Source organism: Aquarana catesbeiana, linkage group LG07 (assembly GCF_042186555.1).
Source record: "Aquarana catesbeiana isolate 2022-GZ linkage group LG07, ASM4218655v1, whole genome shotgun sequence".
Lineage (NCBI taxonomy): Eukaryota > Metazoa > Chordata > Amphibia > Anura > Ranidae > Aquarana > Aquarana catesbeiana.
The window spans coordinates 36885362-36895639 of NC_133330.1; the positions used below are offsets into that span (position 1 = coordinate 36885362).

General features: G+C 41.2%; 1 protein-coding gene across 2 annotated transcripts in view; it reads right to left on the minus strand.

The window, feature by feature from the left end:
* Window positions 1-5852, minus strand: part of OGG1 (8-oxoguanine DNA glycosylase) — a 32871-nt gene extending 27019 nt beyond the window's left edge. Inside the window, exons 1-2 of one of the 2 annotated variants that reach the window (XM_073591987.1) lie at window positions 5651-5852; window positions 1302-1422 (exon numbers count right to left, since the gene is read on the minus strand). The gene's annotated coding sequence lies outside the window, so the exon portion shown is untranslated. The remainder of the gene's footprint in view (window positions 1-1301; window positions 1423-5650) is intronic. The other variant, XM_073591986.1, reaches the window with a different exon arrangement.
* Between the last annotated feature and the right edge of the window lie 4426 nt (window positions 5853-10278).

A 10278-nucleotide genomic window follows, 5' to 3' on the forward strand; every position in this document is an offset into this window, starting at 1 on the left:
CATTCAAGAACAGTCACAGAGTTGTTGTGAAGCCACTCCATTATTTTAGCTGTGTGCTTAGGGTCATTGTCTTGTTGGAAGGTAAACCTTCGGTCCAGTCTGAGGTCCTGAGCACTCTGGAGAAGGTTTTCGTCCAGGATATCCCTGTACTTGGCTGCATTCATCTTTTCCTCGATTGCAACCAGTCGTCCTGTCCCTGCAGCTGAAAAAACCCCACAGCATGATGCTGCCACCACCATGCTTCACTGTTGGGACTGTATTGGACAGGTGATGAGCAGTGCCTGTTTTTCTCCACACATAACGCTTAGAATTAAGGCCAAAAAGTTCTATCTTGGTCTCATCAGACCAGAGAATCTTATTTCTCACCATCTTGGAGTCCCCTTCAGGTGTTTTTTAGCAAACTCCATGCGGGCTTTCATGTGTTTTGCACTGAGGAGAGGCTTCCGTCGGGCCACTCTGCCATAAAGCCCCGACTGGTGGAGGGCTGCAGTGATGGTTGACTTTCTACAACTTTCTCCCATCTCCCGACTGCATCTCTGGAGCTCAGCCACAGTGATCTTTGGGTTCTTCTTTACCTCTCTCACCAAGGCTCTTCTCCCCCGATAGCTCAGTTTGGCCGGACGGCCAGCTCTAGGAAGGGTTCTGGTCATCCCAAATGTCTTCTATTTAAGGATTATGGAGGCCACTGTGCTCTTAGGAACCTTAAGTGCAGAAGAAAATTTTTTTAACTTTGGCCAGATCTGTGCCTTGCCACAATTCTGTCTCTGAGCTCTTCAGGCAGTTCCTTTGACCTCATGATTCTCATTTGCTCTGACATGCACTGTGAGCTGTAAGGTCTTATATAGACAGGTGTGTGGCTTTCCTAATCAAGTCCAATCAGTATAATCAAACACAGCTGGACTCACATGAAGGTGTAGAACCATCTCAAGGATGATCAGAACAAATGGACAGTACCTGAGTTAAATTTATGAGTGTCACAGCAAAGGGTCTGAATACTTAGGACTATGTGATATTTCAGCTTTTCTTTTTTTAATAAGTCTGCAAAAATCTCAACAATTCTGTGTTTTTCTGTCAATATGGGGTGCTGTGTGTACATTAATGAGGAAAAAAATGAACTTAAATGATTTTAGCAAATGGCTGCAATATAACAAAGAGTGAAAAATTTAAGGGGGTCTGAATACTTTCTGTCCCCACTGTATATTAGATATATATACTGTATATCAATTTATATCTTAAAAGAAAATATCTGCATCTAGCAGTTCGGGGTTTCCTCTGGCTCACAAAATGATATAAAAACTTACTGCCAAATACCAGATCTGGGACGTCACGGATGTTTTCCCATTCTGTGTGGGAGACACACAGAGGATGTAGGTGACAGCGGTGCTGGCAGGGAGGAAGAGTCCGCTGTGGCTTTTATTAAATCTAGAACAGATAAATCAAAGCAAAAAAAATTAAAGAGAATCAAAGGATGCACTTCAAAGGGTTGTTATTCCCTTTATTTCAAAGGCTAACAGCAACCATAAATCCCTCACTTCACAGAGGAGGAATCCTGGAGCAGAATGCAAAGTTTGCTAACACAGGACTGAAGCCAAGGACAGGCTATGCACATGTGGCCCAAATTTACTGAATGAAGTCTTATTCACTTAAATATGAACTCTGAACAAACAGCTATATACAGTGATGAAATATACATGTATGGGAACTGAATAGTCTGATAAAGGATCTGTATGTTTGTTTATCCAGTTTTGAGATTTACACTGCTCTGCTACATAGCACAACCCTTTTTTGGAAGAAAATGACTTTGCTGTAGTTAAAGTGAAACGGGCAGTATAACTTAACGGTCAGTCTTGTACTGGATGCTGGAGCGATCGGTCAAAGAGCACAATAGTTGTGGTGACTGTGTTCTCTACAATTAAATTCTTCCCTGTAAAGCAAAAAGTTTTTTTCGCACCACTTGCAGGGTCTCTTCCTCAGCTTTGGCCTCAGAGGGTCCTCTGGCCTCCCCCCTTTCCGAGTCGGTTTGTGTGTGTGGGGGGGAGCTGGGTCAGCAAATTTGGGCCAGGCACCTCCTTTCCTTGAGGCATGCCATGTCTTAAATTTCCGGCTTAAGCAAATTGGGAGTATCTTTCTGCATCCATATGATTTTAAATCTGCAAGGGTTATCACTTCATTATATCATATTAAATATTCTTGCTCAACTATACCCCTGAGGAAGGAGAAATACACATCTCCGAAACGCGTCGGTGTAAGAATCCCTTATGCATCACTTATTTATTAAGATATGATGACAGCACTGTAAATCTGTTCCATTACATTTTTTTAACATGTTTTGTACTTTTTATATTGAATAAAATTTCATACTAGATTAATCTTGCTAACAGTTCTTTGTGCCTTTAAAGTCCACCAATAGGGGATTTTGTTCTTTTTCTAAATATGAACTCTGAGCAAACAGCTATATACAGTGATGAAATATACATATATGGGAACTGATTAGTCTGATAATGGATCTGTAGGTTTGTTTATCCAGTTTTAAGATTTACACTGCTCTGCTACATAGCACAAACCTTTTTTTGGAAGAAAAGGACTTTGCTGTAATTAAAGTGAAACTGGCAGTATAACTTAACAAAACCCCTGCTCCAGTGCTCTCCTTTTCCCTGGCATGCCGGGCTGTGCGTACAGTGCAGGACTACTAACCCTGCATTGTATGTCAAGGAGGCAGAAGAACAACCTCAGCCCAGAGCACCTTGGAAAGAAGGCAGAGGGGGGGACTGGTTGCACAGACTGTGGGAGCATGGGAATCTGAAGCAGAGAAAGGTAAATATTACTCTTGATTCTGGCACTTCTAAATTTAAAGGAGTTGTAAAGGCAGAAGGCGCATTCTATGCATTAAGATAAAAAACCTTCTGTGTGTAGCAGCCCCCCTAATACTTACCTGAGCCTAATCTCTGTCCAGCGATGTCTACGAGTCCCTCGGCCGTCCAGGACTCTCCTCCCGATTGGCTGAGACACAGCAGCAGCAGTGCCATTGGCTCCTGCGGCTTTCAAAGTCAGTTAGCCAATCAGGAGAGAGAGGGGGTGGGGCAGAATGGCAGCTCCATGTCTGAATGGACACACAGAGCTGCTTGGGTGCCCCCATAGCAATCTGCTTGCTGTGGGGGCACTTGGCAGGGGGGAGGGACCAGGAGCAGCGAAGAGGGACCTGAAAAGAGGAAGATCTGGGCTGCCCTCTGCAAATTCACTGCAACAGAGCAGATAAGTATAACAGGTTTGTTTTTAAAAAAAAAGACTTTGCAATCACTTTAAGGAGCAGTTAAAGTGATGATATTAAAAGATCGATTTTTAGGTTTTTTTAAAAAACAAACATGTCATACCTACCTGCTCTCTGCAGTGGTTTTGCACAGAGCAGCCCTGATCCTCCTCTTCTTGGGTCCCCCGCCAGCGCTCCTTGCCCCTCCTTCCTGCTGAGTCTCCCCCGCCCTCAGAGCAAGCGGCTTGCTATGGGGACACCCAAGCAGGCTCGCCCCCGAGCCACTGCTTTGTGTGTCTATTCACACACGAACCATGGCTTTCTCCCTATTGGCTCACTGCCTGTGATTGACAGTAGCGGGAGCTGATGGCTGATGACATATCTCCTTAGACCCAGTCTGTCCAGACAGTATAATCACCTGCCGACTTGGCGCCAGCCACAGGCAGCTTAACTCTTCAATAAGACACAAAAGTTGAATCCAACACAATTTTACTTCAGCTAATTGCAGAAGCGATCGAGAGCTTTCTGTTAGGAGGCAGTAACTGTGCTGGGAGCGCACAGGACACGTGATTTTGGCACAGCTGTATACCACCAATTCACGCAAATATGCGGCCGCTCAGCGCCAAAGCCAGCCCACCGAGAGGCCGCATATTAGCATGCGGCCGGCACCAACGGGTTAAGGAAAAACCGGTCACATTCGTCCAACTTTTTTTTTTATAACTAAACCCCACTGACAGTTATGTAGGCGTACAGCATAAAATACGCCTATATTTGTGGTACCCGAAAACCTCAGCAGGTGTGTATTGACAGAATGCGCTGGTATGCATCTTTAACCACTTGTCGACCACCCGCCACAGTTATACCGCGATAAGATGGCTCAGCTGCACGAAACCACATAGCAGTACGTTGTATTCGTGCACTAACCTGTGTGGGGGCACGCTGATTGGCCAGCGGGGGGAGCCAATCAGCGGGTCCGCTGGCTGCCCAAGATCGTTTCCCACAGAGACAGAATGGGGAGCTGCCGATGTAAACAAGACAGATCTACATTCTGACAGGGGATCACACAGGATCTCGTCTTCCTGAGCATCTCTGTGTTGTCCCAGTCAGACCGTCCCCCATGCAGTTAGTAAACACATTTAACCCCTTGATCGTCCCTGATGTTAACCCCTACCCTACCAGTGTCATTTATACAGTGATCAGTGAATATTTTTAGCTCTGATCACTGTATTAATGTCATTGGTCCCAAAAAAGTGTCACAAGTGTAATCGCTGATCACCGGCATTACTAGTAAAAAAAAAAAAAAAAAAAAAAAGGAAATAAGTATAAAAAATGCCATAAATCTATTTTGTACATGCTATAACTTTTGCGCAAACCTCTCTCTCTATTATATATATATATGTAGATAGGTAGGTAGATAGATAGATAGATAGATAGATAGATAGATAGATTTGTGCAAAAGTTATAGCATGTACAACATAAGATTTATGGCATTTTTTATTCTTATTATTTCCTTTTTTTTTCTACTAGTAATGGCGGTAATCAGCGATTACACTTGTGACACTTTTTTGGGACCAATGACATTAATACAGTGATCAGAGCTAAAAATATTCACTGATCACTTTATAAACTTTTTTTATAATAATAATATTTATATATATATATATACACACACACACACACACACACATATACACACATTGGGATTTTTTTAATAAAAATTATGTAGCAGAATACATATTAACCTAAACTGAAGAAATTTGATTTTTTTTTTAATTGGGTATGTTTTATAGCAGAATATTGTTTTTTTTTTTTTTTTAAATTGTCAGTCTTTTTTTTTTGTTTATAGCGCAAAAAAATAAAAACCGCAGAGGTGATCAAATACCACCAAAAGAAAGCTCTATTTGTGGGGAAAAAAAAAAAAAAGGACATCAATTTTATTTGGGTACAGCGGCGCTCGCCTGGCAATTGTCAGTTAAAGCAACACAGTGCCGTATCGCAAACAAATGGCCTGGTCATTAAGTGGGTAAATCCTTCGGGTCCTTAAGTGGTAAAATGACGCTATTTGCGTTTAGGCCTCGTGCACACAGACATGAAATATGCTGCTGCTGCTATGGGCATCAGACTTTATTTTATTTTTTATGTCCATGAAAGCAGCAGCGTGTTATTGAATGCGTGTATTCACATTACGGCAGATTTACGTGTATGGGCATGTTAAAAAAATAAAAAATGCCCCAAAAGGTACGTTCCTGGCCCGCTTTAGTGGCGTAATTAGTACTAATATGCCAGAATGATCAAATAAATACCCTTTTGCGCAACATTCAAGCATACAGGCATTGACTGGGCAAAACTGTGTCCAGGCGTTATTGGAGCAGCGCAGATGTTGTCATGGCGTGGAAATCGTACCTCTATTTTTTTGCCCGCATCCTCCCAGATTTTCCAGGAAAGTCACATCCTACACATCAAATTCGGAGCAGGTGATACTGGCAATCCAGTTACGTCTCCTGGCCTGGCACGCTGTATTTCATCCCTGGATTCTTTAGTTGCTTGTACTCACTGCTGTGACATCACTTCTGGTGTTTGGAACGCATGGTGCACTCCGGAAGTTATTGGATGACATCCTTCCTCTTCCGGGTCATTGCTCCTGATGTCTTTTAACCTTTTCACTGCTAGAGCTGGTTTTGCAAATTTTTTTTTCCACACTAGGGTTGCCACCTCATCCCTTTAAACCCCGAACATGTATTAATTTAGGGGGTAACTAAACTCACTTAGTGCCTTACCTGCATTAACCACTTCAGCTCTGGAAGGTTTCCTGACCAGGCCAATTTTTGCGATACGGCACTGCGTTACTTTAACGGACAATTGCGCGGTCGTGCAACGTTGTACATAAAATGTATGTTCTCCCCCCCACAAACAGAGCTTTCTTTTGGGGGTATTTGATCACCACTGTGGGTTTTAATTTTTGCATTAAAAAAAAAAACAAAAAAAGACAGATAATTTTGAAAAAAAAAACCAACAATATTTTTTACTTTCTGCTATAAAACATATCCAATAAAAAAATAAAATGAATTCATCAATTCAGGCCAATATGTATTCTGCTACATATTTTTGGTAAAAAAAGAATCCCAATAAGGGTATATTGATGGGTTTGCGCAAAAGTTATAGCGTCTACAAACAATGGGATATATTTATGAAGTTTTTATTTATTTATTTATTTTTTACTAGTAATGGTGGCGATCAGCGACTTATAGCGGGACTTATGGTTACCACCTTTTCCTAAAGCCAAACCCGAACACTTTAGCGACACACAACACATTTTTTTTTTTTTTTAGGAATGCAAAACAAAAGGTGGCAACCCTAGGTGTCCCCATCAGAGTCCCTCTTACATCAGGTGTCCCCATCAGAGTCCCTCTTACATCAGGTGTCCCCATCAGAGTCCCTCTTACATCAGGTGTCCCCATCAGAGTCCCTCTTACATCAGGTGCCCCCATCAGAGTCCCTCTTACATCAGGTGCCCCCATCTAAGTCCTTCCACGCATCAAAGTTGCCCCCCCTTCCCCCCTGTACTCACAGATCAAAAACTGAAAACAATGCAGCTCCCCCTTCCTATCTCCATTCTTCACTCCCCTGCGGTGCCACACTGACACTGAGCTGTGTCGGATCTCTATCGCCCCCTGCAGGCTGGAGGTTGGAGAACACCCAATCCTCTCTCCAGCTAATTTAGACATGTGCACAACAAAAATAAAATTGTTTCGTTTCGTTTCTTTACATTTCAGTTGATTTGTAACGATTCGTAATTTCGTAAGACATAATCATATTCGGACTCGTTCGTATTTTCATAACAGTTATATTTTCTTTGATACAAAATGATTCGTAATTCCATTAGTCTAATTTTCTTTGATTCGAAATTCGTAACTTTGTTAGATAATAATTTTCGTTTATTCGGTACACTACTCGTAATTTAGTAATTGTTACTTTTGTGAGATTGCCTTTTTCATTGATTCGTACTTTCCTGGGAAATAAAGAATAATAATCCTATGCTTGCTTTTCTAATAAGTCCTGTACTTACTCCAGTCCACGCCCTCAGTCACGAGACCTGACTTCGCCTCCTCCTCAACTGAATCTAAAAAGATTCAGGAATGCCGTGTGACACAAAAGGGATAAGCTGATTGGCTAAAGATATTAAGTATAGTAAGATACAAATCACTCACTAATACACTGCCCATTCGAAAGAACGATTCGAGAACACGAAATTCCGAACATACATATTAAGATACACTTACACTGCCCATTCAAAAGAACGTTTTGAGAACACGAACAAACGAAATTACGAACAGGCGATCTAACATGGAATTAACATGAAATTAGCAGAAGGGGCCCAAAGGGTGGTGCTAAAGAGCTGAAAAACCACGCAGTACGTCACTACGTTCGTATTTGTTGGCCAACAATTGTGTGTATGCAAGACAAGTTTGGGCCAATGCCCTTCAGACACGGTTTTGTTGGCCAACAATCCGATCGTGTGTACGAGCCTTTAGTTAGTAGCCTATCTCTGTTGTTGACTTCTTAGCAGAGATCAGAGTAATTCTGCATTTGATGTACCCTTTTCCACTTTTCTGTGCCCTTAAATTACTTTGTTTAAAGTCATTTACTCCATAAAGTCAACAAAAGATTGCTGTATAATCAGATTAAAAAGCAGCCATTGTACCAACTAATTCCATGATGCTTAATACCTTCAAAGACTAAAATGGAACAAAAAATTGTGCAAAAAACGATGAAATAAAGTGCTATTTATTTGCAAATACATGTTATATAATTCATAATGAATGGCTGATATTCCCTCCCTGGAAAGAGAGGACTGGGTGGACTCTTTAGAGCAGTGCCCTAGGTTGGTCGTCTTGTCACGGGACAAGTTGATGCAAGTGAAACTATTACATAGGGTTTACTACACGCCAGCCAGGCTTCAAAAAATCTATCCAATCAGGGACCCCCATTGCCCACGATGTTTGGTCCAGATAGGTACTTTCCTTCATATGTTATGGGATTGCCCCAAGATACAGGCCTTCTGGAGGAAGGTGTTTGATATGATTAATGTCAAATTGGACCTGTCGCTCCCCATGACACCAGAGCTGACCCTCCTGGGAATCCATGACGACGACCAGAGGTCTCATCACAGCAAATTGCTGATTTCGTATTTATTATACTACGCAAAAAAATTAATCATTTGCAAATGGCCATCCCCTGCTATCCCTACTATGTCCTCCTGGCTATCCATGATCGACGCTGCATTACCACTATACAAGTTAACCTATATTAGCCGCGGATGCCCCTGGAAGTTTGAAAGGGTGTGGCAGACATGGACTTCACCATAGATGGGAGAATCCTAACTGCACTTATTCCCCCCTATATTGGAGTTTTGTACTTATTTCCTGGGCCTTTATTGACTGATCCTGCCCCTGAAGGTACACCGGTTATGTTTATCTGCACTGCTTTATCATCGCTCTATCTGATACCATGAACTGTTGTTGGATGAGGCTGATTCAGCCGCCTTTTCCTTGTTATGTGAATTATCCTTCAATAAAGAAAATCTGATTGTTAATAATCAATGAATAAGGTATATACTGTAAATTATTGGTTACAAAAGATTTATTGGCACCTAAATAGCAGTTTATTGCTAATTGATTACAATAGTTTTCCGCACAATTTCTTTCTTCCATATTAGTCTTTGAAGGCGTAACTCATGTGATGAGTTGGTACAAGGGCTGCTTTTTAACTTGATTATACTTAATATCTGGGGAGATATGTAGAAGCAGCCGCTAGGGGCTACAAACCAAGTGCAGGTGATATATATATATCTATATATAAATAAATAAAAATAGATAGATAGATAGATAGAAAAATGCACATATTATATGTATATATATATATATATATCGATATCTCTCTCTCTCTCTCTCTCTCTATATATATATATATATATATATATATATATATATATATATATATATATATATATATATATATATATATATATATATATATATATAGTAAATTTATATTGTTTATAGTTTATAAATTTATAGTAATGAGCAACATGGTGTATAATATAAATTATACCCAGCAGTAGTAGAGGATTGAACCATGTTAGCCTTAATTAATGCAGGCATTTTAGAGTTTAAGTGAGCCCCCTTATTGGCTAACCTGAAGTGACACTATGGCCAAAAAAAAATAAAAATACATATATGATCCAGTCTGTCACTAACAATAACACCGCAGTCTTTGTTTTCTGAGTCCACCCTGTAGCATAGTTAATTAACAACAAAAATATCCAGAAAAACACGTTTCAAAAATGTTATAAATTGATTTGCATTTTAATGAGTGAAATAAGTATTTGACCCCTTCCCAAAACATGACTTGGTACTTGGTGGCAAAACCCTTGTTGACAATCACAGAGGTCAGACGTTTCTTGTAGTTGGCCACCAGCTTAGCACACATCTCAGGAGGGATTTTGTCCCATTCCTCTTTGCAGATCCTCTCCAAGTCATTAAGGTTTTAAGGCTGACGTTTGGTAGCTCGAACCCTCAGCTCCCTCCACATATTTTCTATGGGATTAAGGTCTGGAGACTTGCTAGGCCACTCCAGGACCTTAATGTGCTTCTTCTTGAGCCACTTCTTTGTTGCCTTGGCCGTGTGTTGTGGGTCATTGTCATGTTGGAATACCCATCCACGATCCATTTTCAATGCCCTGGCTAAGGGAAGAAGGTTCTCACCCAAGATTTGACAGTACATGGCCCCATCCATCGTCCATTTGATGCGGTGTTTGTCCTGTCCCCTTAGCAGAAAAACACCCCCGAAGCATAATGTTTCCACCTCCATGGTTGATGGTAGGGATGGTGTTCTTGGGGTCATGTTGCCAAAGAGATCGATTTTGGTCTCATCTGACCACAACACTTTTACCCAGTTCTCCTCTGAATCATTCAGATGTTCATTAGCAAACTTCCGACGGGCCTGTACATGTGCTTTCTTGAGCGGGTGCT